We start from the raw sequence: 9,712 nt of genomic DNA, 5'->3' as shown, positions 1-9,712 counted from the left end.
CTCCCGCTGGGCCCCCCCGACCCCCTCGGGCCTTCCCCTCCGTGGCTGGGGTGGAGCCGAGAGCTGTCCCCGCCGCCAGTCCGGGGCCAGGCGGGCTGCACGTCAGATTCACAACGTTTAACCCCAAAAGTGCAGTTCTCGGGGCAGGCCGGCGTGGGTCCCACAAGCCAGCTGCCCCGCGGGGCGAGCGGGGCTGGTCACCGGCAGTACCCCGCCGACTGGGGCCTGCCTACAGTGCCTCCTGGGGACCCTGATTTAAGCAGCAGCGCGTTTTTCACATTGTGTTCCACAGGGACCTTAAAATAATTGGGGAGGGGGAGATGAAGTGTGCCGGGGTTTAATAAACATACTGGGTTCCAGTTTTCAGTCTGGTGTGACTTTGTGCTTGAGACATAGGGAAAATTGGGGGCTGTTTGTGGTTTAAGTGGGGAACCAGCACATCGGCTGGGCTCAGAGCGGCTGATGCCAGCTGTATATACACACGGAGTAAAGTGAGCTGCAGTTTGCCCAAGACGCACAATTCTGGTGAATGGATGAACTAGGTCTGGAAAAGAATCACACCCCAGTTTTGAGCCTCGAGTGGCTCAGCAATAGAACTGTGTGTCCCTTCTGGCATGAGGATTTTCGAACAACCCTGAGTTACTCGATGTTTTCAAGACAACGTGGAGAGAGAGAACCGATTCCTGCACCCTGAAAAGAGCTTTATATTCCAAAGCATCCAGGCTGCAGGCAGCACCTCTGGGTTGATCCTGCGTAGGGCAAGCACAGAGCTGCCTGTATGCTGCAGAGCCGGGCTCTGGTACGTCATGATTAATCAGGGTGGACATCCCATACGTGACCTGCAGAGAGCCCAAGGCAAAGCTGCGGCAGCCTGACCCGGCGTGGCCAGGTCCCACAGGGGCTGGAACAGGCACCAGGAGTGGGGCTGGGCCAGCAGCAGCCTACAGGCAGGTTACTGGAGCGGGAGAAATATCACCTTTATGTATGCCTTTACATATATATGCCTTTACAGAAGCAACTCCGAACACTGGGTCTGACCAGATTTGGGTTGTGAGGCTATTTAAAAGCCCACCCCATGTGTGCCCCTGAAGAAGAGATCACAGATTTGGGACTCAGGTAGGTTTTAGTTCTGTTTCCATCTCTTTGCCTTTTGCATAGCTGTAGGCAGTTTAATTCAATTCTCCGCATCCCACCGTGAAACAGGGATGTTGTGACTCCAGTGGGACCATCCTTGTTTAGGACTCTGCTCTGGGATAGCATCCCGGCCTGGAGTGTGTCATCTCCACACCAGGTCCAAATTCTTCTCCTTGAAGCCTAGCCACCCTCAGTTCAGTTTTTTTCCTGCTCTGTGGGAATGCTATAACATGTAGGCATGGTAAAAGAGAGGGTAGAAGATCATCCTGAAGGTAAATGTAGGAATTCCCCCAGTACTGAAAGAGAGTCTACAGGAAGGATGAGGAGGGACTCCTTGTGAGGCAGTGTAGTGACAGAATGAGGGGTAACGGTTACAAACTGAAAGAGGGTAGATTTAGATTAGAGGTAACGAAAAAATTCTTCACTGTGAGGGTGGTGAGACACTGGCACAGGTTGCCCAGAGAAGCTGTGGCTGCCCCCTCCCTGGCAGTGTTCAAGGCCAGGTTGGATGGGGCCTGGAGCAACCTGGTCTGGTGGAAGGTGTCCCTGCCCATGGCGTGAAGTTTGGAACTGGATGACCTTTAAGGTCCCTTCTAACCCAAACCATTCTGCGATTCTATGATTCTATGAATAGGGCTGAGCTCTGTCCCCAGCACAGGTCCCCTAAGCCAAATCAGCCCACTGCTTATGGGCTGTGTTCATGAGAAATATGAGCAGGTTTGGGGAAAAAACAAGCAGGCTGGGTGTTGGAGGGGAAAAAAAAAATACAAGCTGTGTTCAGAGTGATACCTTAACATAGCTTAGCTAAATGGAAGTTTTGACAAGAAAATAATTACTTTGTATTTCATTCATAATCACAAACCTTTTTAGTAATCACTCTGTCCTTGGTACATGTAATCTCAACATTACCACAACATCCTGTCCTTGATGCATGTTTGTTACTGCAGCAGTAGTTTCGATACTTTAGTACGTGTGAACAGATAAGAAGCTGAGAAATATCCTTCATGCTGGACAAGACCAGCCAACTGAGACAAGGAGGTGCATCACCTGGAATATACCCCTCCCTGTGCAGACTCCAGAGAAAGATGAACTTTATGTAAATGGTTTCTTGGAAACAATATGAATATGTATGAAAATTCCAGAGGAAAAACTGTCCACATGTATATTATTGAGTAATATAAGCTCCACTATTTGCTACATGCAGCATGCATGCTAGGTGGAATTATCCCTCGTGCATCTGGTGCCGTAAATAAAGAATGCCTGCCTTCTAAAACTTCAAGCTAGGTCTTAGAGGGTTCTTCTGTGACCGATTTTTACAGTATCAAAAAGATGTTGCCCTGTTTGTCCTGCAGCTGTTTGCTGCATCTGGCTTCTGACAGAGCAGAGCAGGCTCTCACCATCACCTCTGCCAAGGAAAGCAGAGCACCGCTGCATCCATCGTCACCCAAGGCTCCTGCTGTGCAGAGCTTGTTTCCACATGCTGCTGCTGTGCAGCCTCTCTGCCTCTGAAATCCTGGTGCTGAGCTCCTGCTCAAGGCCAGTCATCATTTCCCAAAAAAGGCTGGAACCAGTCCATGTGTCATTTGACCTGCTGCCTAGCTGGTCACGGTCGCCAGCATCATTGCCAAAAGACACCTCAAGCCTCACATCCCCAGTATTTAACAATTTCCACAGGAAAACCTGCTGGAAGCTGGGTTTCAGCCTTGTATCAACTGGGGGACAGGGACTCCTGCAGGTGGATGTTTGGGTCCTGCTTTCCAAGAAATGTCTCCCAAGAGCTGAGCTGACCTGTTGTTGTGTTTGGGGACCACCTTCTGTATGCAAACACTTGCAGTGGGGATGTGGGTGACACTTGTAGGTATGAGACTAGGCTGCTCGTCTGTGTTGTGGCTTATTGCAGTTCCTGCCTGGCCACTGCATCATGGCCTCTCTCCATCCCAGCCACTAGCAGCAACATCCCCAACCCCCTCCAAAGCATCCCAGGAGAGGATTTTTACTCATTGTAACCTCTGAATCACTTCCTCCTCCATCTTGGCGGACTGGGTTCAGCTGCTTCTCAAGGTGGGGAGGCAAACATCCTTCATCCATCCATGCCCATGCACGCGCTGCCCCACACTCACTTGCATCCCAAGGTTGCCTCCCAAATTAACTTCCAGTTAGCATAGATGTCCAACTCCCAGCTGGTTTTGCAGGTAATTCTTGTGCACAGACCCAGTGACTCCGCTGAGTATGAATTACAGCGTCATCTCCTAACTGGGGAAGAATTTATCCTCCGTGTCACCAAAAGAAACAGTTCCTTGGGTGGAGGAATGCCTGTTCCTCCTCCTTCCCTCCTGCCCCCAACAGGACTACGACCCCTGCGCTCCAGCTCCACTTCTCTCCACCATTCCCAGTTCATCACCCACTGTCACCACTGTGCCACAGTGCTCCCCAAGATGTGATTCACTGCCTGACACCTGTGGGTGCTGTGGGTATACCCGCAGTGTCAGGCTCCCCTCTGATTTAAGGCAAGGGTAATTGCAGCTCTGCGCAGGATTTTTAGGAAATCTGGGAAAACCAGTTTGGTCATCCCTGGCCCCAAGGTCACATGCCTGTGCTGCTTGGGAGCAACAGGGGAGGAAGGACTCAGTCACTTGGGGAATAAATTGGCAGGTTCACGGTGGGTCGCTGGGGTGCTCATCCTGCAAACCCCTCAGCGTCCCCCCTTAGACCCTGCTGTCCATGGGAGGGGGTGTAATGACCAGCTGGAGTGGCAGAAGGGGCTCAAGGTCTGGCCCTGGCGGGGCTGGATGATGGGGCAATGCCTGGAGCCCCACCGGCCTCCTGCCATCCCCCACCACCCTGTGTCCCCCAGCTTCCAGGTGAAAGCCCTCGTCCCGTAGCCTCCAGGACGGGGCATGTGCACACACATACACACACAGATAGATGTGCATGCACGCATGTATGCATACATAAACACTTATGTGCACACAGAGCTGCACACAACGTCTGTATACACCCCACCACACACATGTACCTCTAGACATACACGCACAGATGTGCATGCCCACACATGTGCACGCATAAACACACACATACGTAGATTCATACACATATATAAACATGAACGTATACACACATATGCACACACACATACGCACACACACACCCTACAGATATGCACATATACACATGTGCCACACACATACACAAACATATGTATGCACACACACACAGGTATGCACGCGCATACGTATGCAAGCACTTACATACACACACAAATACACACATACACAGACATGCATGCACATACACACAAACCTACATACGCACACTTGCAGGCACGTGCACTCATGCACACACAGCCGCAGCAAGACGCTGCCAGCTCTGCTGGAGCCAGGAGGGCCCTGGGGACCTGGGGGTGCTGGGAGGGGGTGGTGGTTAGGAGGACTGAGGGGATGCAGGCAGGTTGGCTTCTGGACATGCCACCCCAGGGCAGCCAGGCAGCCTGGCCAGCCCTGCAGCGGGGAGCAGGACCAGTGACGCCTTTCCTGGAACAGGTTGTTTAATAAAGTATTTCAGCACCTAGTGAGTCATTAATTACGCCCAATCCTACAATGCTAATACTAATACTAGTAATAAAAAAATATGTTACAGCATTCCGCACCCCTCACCCACCCTCACAGGCATCATATACCTCCCGCCATCCCACCTTGCCCAAAGAGCTGCAGCATGGCCCCAGTTGCCCACCCACTGCCAGGCACTCGCTTCCAGCCACACTTCGTTCTTGCTGCCTGGAAGCCCCTGGGGAATCAGAGGAATCCCTCCCCTGACTTTGTCCCCAGGAATCTGGGGTTTCCTAGCCGAGGTGAAGCTGTTCCCAGGTGGTTTCTCACCGTCGGTGAGCATCCCCAAGCTCTATGTACCAGCATTTTCTTGGAGTGGCATCCCAGAGCTCCTGCTTTCCTAAGAGGCGCAGAGGGATGGCAAGCTGGCATCAACGCACCACTGGGGAAATCCCATATCAACACCGGCTTTCCAGACATCACCATCAAAATTCAACAGTGGTATCTTACAAACGGAAAAACTCCCCAAAATATCAAGCATAATTTACGTCTCCATCACACTGCAGAAGCCATGACACAGCCCCTGACTGCTGTCACACAGACAGGCAAGCCACCCAAGTACCTGATGCTGTGCCCTATACAGTCAACCCCAAATCCCAGAAGGTCCATAACGACCAACCCCAGGGCAAAACCCACAACCTGTCCCTTCACACAAATGGAAATCACGCAGGGGTGGGCACACAGCCTGCTGCCCCACACTGGGACAAGCCAATGTGACAGACAGTGTTCTCAAATACCTCCCATGAGATAACGGCACTGGTGGGACCAACAGGCTGGGGCTGAGTTTTTACCCCTCCCCATTGGGACATTCCTTTTTCCATCTGTTCCTCACTTGGTTCACCCATGCTGGTGGTGCTGGGCTGTCCTTTCCCCTGGGGTGCAATGAGGGCCAGAGGCAGTGTTGAACCACTGGCAGGAATCACTGATGTCCCAAAAAGGGACAGTTGAAGAAGAAAAAGGGTGTTGCTGCTCCCACCATCCCTTTACTCTTGGCAAAAGCAAAAGCCTGGTGGTGACTTGCAGACATGGTTCCCACCCTGGGAATGCCACTGGCATTGGGCACAGCTGGTGGGAAGGGGCTGTGATCAGATGGGCCTGCTGAGCAGGTTTAGCTGTCATGTTGATCCTGGCTCATGTTGCATCTGCCCTCCCTCTGCACCCCCCTGTTCCACCCCAGGTGCCTTCTCGCAAACGCCACTGCTGTGAAAATGCTCCAGTCCCATAGCAGCTGTGGGGAACTAAACCTCAAGCTAAAACCTCGGCACGTCACCGGGGCTGTCGTCTCTCGCAGATGTTTCACACTTTCTCATGGGCAAAGCCAGCTCCTGCCTGGGGCTTTCTCCACCAGACCTTTGCATCCCTCCCTAATTCCCCTTGGCTACCCCACAGCCATGGCCAGTTTCTTTCCAAGTCCCCCCCAAATGTGATCTTAGCGATAGCGCCTGGTGCAAAGCAGAAAGCCATGGTCCAGCCATACGGGGATGTGGCACTTCTCATGGCCCGGCCAGTCCCTCCCAGCAGCTTTACCCAGATTTTATGGGGTTTCTTCCTTCTCCTGGGGTGAGGAATTCTGTACCACCCCAGCAGAAGCTGTATTTCATTCTAGTGTTAAACAGTTCATCCCGTTGTTTTCTAAAGTACTTTCAGGTGCTTCAGACTCTCAAGTATTAACACATGATAGAGTCATTTGTACCTCCCAAACAAAAATAAACTGGTACATAGGGTAATTGCAGAAGGAAGCACTCCTGTAACGTTTGACTGTCCATCCCAAGCATGGCCATATCACAGAAACATGTAGCTAATGAGCAATCTTCATGATGGCCAAGAAGTGGGAGACCTTATCAGGGCACAGAAATAGGGTAAAGTAGATATCTGTAGCCATCAAAGCTTTAAACAAAACCCCAAGAGTTTCACCCCGGGATTCAGGCAGGCACACAGCATGTTTCTGTCAGCCACTGACAGAAAAAAGGTCCCAGGAGAGCTAGTGCCCAGCTCCTGGCTCAGACACCACCAGCTCCTCCACTTGTGGGATGGTGTCAGAGGTCCCTCCTTCTGCTTGGGGTCCACCCACACAATGCAGCACCACATTGATTAAAACAAGCCTTAATCATCAGTTGTTGCTTGGATGGATGATGGTTCAATAAGTCTCACCTGGTTCATTAAATCTCGCCTGTCTGCATGGGGATGGAGCAGCCACTTTCACCCCCCCACCAGCAGCAGCAGTGGCTCCAGGCCTTTACGAGTTCATGGGATGGCACAACAGCCAGAGCCCTCCTTGGTGGGTCATATGCTGGGAGGTTGGGTTAGATGCTCTGCCTTAGACAAAACAAAAAAGCCTAAAAGGTCAAAAATTCAAAGAGGACTAAACCAATCCAAACCTACAGGTCAGGGGCAGAGAGGGGGAGACATATTTTGACTGTCCAAAGTCAGTAGCTCTGGCAGCTTTATCTCAAAACTTTGGCAACCTGAATCACACTAAGAGAACTAACGGGAAGTTGATATCTTCGTAACATAGCAGTGTTTTGCCTCCTTTTAAATCACCAATTTGCTTTCTGCAGAGATTGTTTTCTGCCCTTTTTTTAATTTTCTGATTGCTTTTTTCTTGTGTTCTGCAACAGGCAAGAGAGCAAAATTATCTGACTTCCTGTCTGTTGCTGTGGGCTTTACACTTAGCAACAAGAGGAAAAAAACCTTTTTTTTTTTTTTTTTTTTTTTTTTTCCCCCTAGTAGTAAGGTTACTCCAAAAATCACATTGGAGACACTGACAGAGGAGAAAAGCTCTGCCCCTTTTCCTCTTGCAGTCGTGTCATGTTTTATCAGCAATGGTTGGTTTGCCTTGTCTGTCCCACCAAAACAGCCCTCGGCAGTCTCCCTGCATTATATAGTGCTCTGTTTCCCCTCCAAAAAATAAAAATTCAATCTCCGGGGTGGCTCCTGAGACTAGAGGGCGTGGAGAGAGCCAGGAACATGCAAATGCAGCTTTTATTTATTCATGGCTTAAACCTCCAAGCGCTAAACCTCGTGTCAAGGCAAGTGCCCTCCCTCCCCCCCTTTCTGTCAAACCCAACCCTCACAGCACTGCACAAACATCAGCAGAGGTGATGATGACAATGACTTGATTAACTGAAATCTTCAAGCACACCTGGCTCAGATTTAACAGCTCTGGCCCCTTTTTGATTTGTTCTATCCTCCCATCCCAATGACTCTTCAAGGTCCACCCTTGTTCACCCAGTGGGGAAACTGAGGCAGAGCAGTGGTGGGGTGTGCCGGGGTGCAGGAAAGCTGAGTCAGAGCTGACATGGGCATTTGGGAAACTCCCTCACGGTTCTCCATTTTGCTCTTGCTTCCCACAGAAACAAAGATTATGCAACTGTGTTGTCTCTCTCTCTCTCTGCCAGATCCCTCCTTGTTTGTGGTTTTTAACCCACAAGGCAGCTTCACCCCCAGATGCAGGTGTTTCAGGGATGTTTTATGGAATCAGGCAGCTCAGAGGGGAGGAGGAGAAAGACTAAAGTCTTCCTCCACTGGGAGGAAGGTAGCGGAGCACACTGAACTGCATTACTAGCCAACCGACACTCCACTCAAGAGGGTGCTACCAGAAACAAGCTTCAAAGCTCTGCTGCTCCAGGAACGTCTTACAGAAGTCTTACCCTGTGGGTGTTGAGGCTGTTCTCATGGGTCTCCTTCTCCACAGGTATGAGTCCCAAGCATGTGGCCTCACCCCACAGGGTGCTTTGGGCCTGGAAGGACAGAGAGAAGCACCTTGGCTTTGAGCTGGGGTAAACCTCTCTTCCCTGTCCCCTACAACCACTGCAAGGCTGCTCTGCGAGCCAGAGCTGTCTACTGAGGTCAAAGATGGCTTCCACATCAGGGAAGACCTCCTTGAGGTCTACATGAGGGTCTTTCCATCAAAATAAAAACTGGGCACTGGCTTTGGGGAACCTGTGCAAGTCTGCTTTGCTGCCTTTTAACCTGATTTGACCTCAAAGGGCAGGAGTTACCTGCCCTTGCTTAGAAACCCATGAGAGACTTGCCTCGAGACGAGTCAGGAAACACAGGGTGACTCCAGCTGTCTCCTGAAGGTGCTGAAGGCTGCATAGGGAGCTGAAAGCTTTGTGCTCTCTAATGTCCAGGTGAATCCGAAAATGCCCAGACCCAGCGGTGACAGGCACACTTGAAACTCCCAGCTGGATACTCTCGCTTGGATACCCCACGCTGCCCTGCTGTGGCTTACCAAGTGATGAGCAGAAGGCTTCCTTGCCTGCCGAGTGATAAGCCTCTGTCCTGAAACAGGCTGGTTACTTTGCCCAAATTTTATGCTGGAGAGGAATGACTCTGCTGTCATTTGGGGTTTTCTTTGCCTCCCCTGTCCCTAACGTAGGAAGAAATACAAAGAGACAGATTCCCCAGGTCTTGGAGTCTGGGTGAGGACAGCAGCAGCACCCAGAGGAGAAAATATGGGCATGAGACAATTTGAAATCACCTGGGAGATGGTGGAGACCTCGCTTTGCGGCATTTTCCTTTGATTTGTCTTTTACACAATCTCGGGGGGGGGTGTACGCAAGACTCCTGGTGCTTATTATGAAAGGGATGGAAACAAAAGGGAAACCATCGTTAGGTGATCATAACGCCATAAGGTCTCTGTGTCCATAGGAGGAACAGCTGTGCAGGCAGGGACTCTTCTGTGCCAAAAGACATTCATGGGAAAAGTTATGGTAGAGCCTGCAAAATTACAAGGGGCAGAGTGTGGATAGAAAAGGACGACTCATCGTCTTCTCCACCATGAGGATGCGGGCATCAAAAAAACTAGCAGGTGGCAGGATCAAAACAAACCAAAGGAAATGATTCTGCACCCAAACAGGTCATTAGATTGGGCACCTGTTTGCCACAGGATGTTGCAAATGCTTAAAATTTACCCAGCTTCAAAAATAACTAAACAAGTTCACGGGCAAAAAATCTGCTGAAGACGATTA

Source organism: Leptosomus discolor, chromosome Z (genome assembly GCF_034619465.1).
Source record: "Leptosomus discolor isolate bLepDis1 chromosome Z, bLepDis1.hap2, whole genome shotgun sequence".
In the NCBI taxonomy this organism is placed as follows: Eukaryota; Metazoa; Chordata; class Aves; order Leptosomiformes; family Leptosomidae; genus Leptosomus; species Leptosomus discolor.
This window is presented reverse-complemented; position numbering follows the sequence as displayed.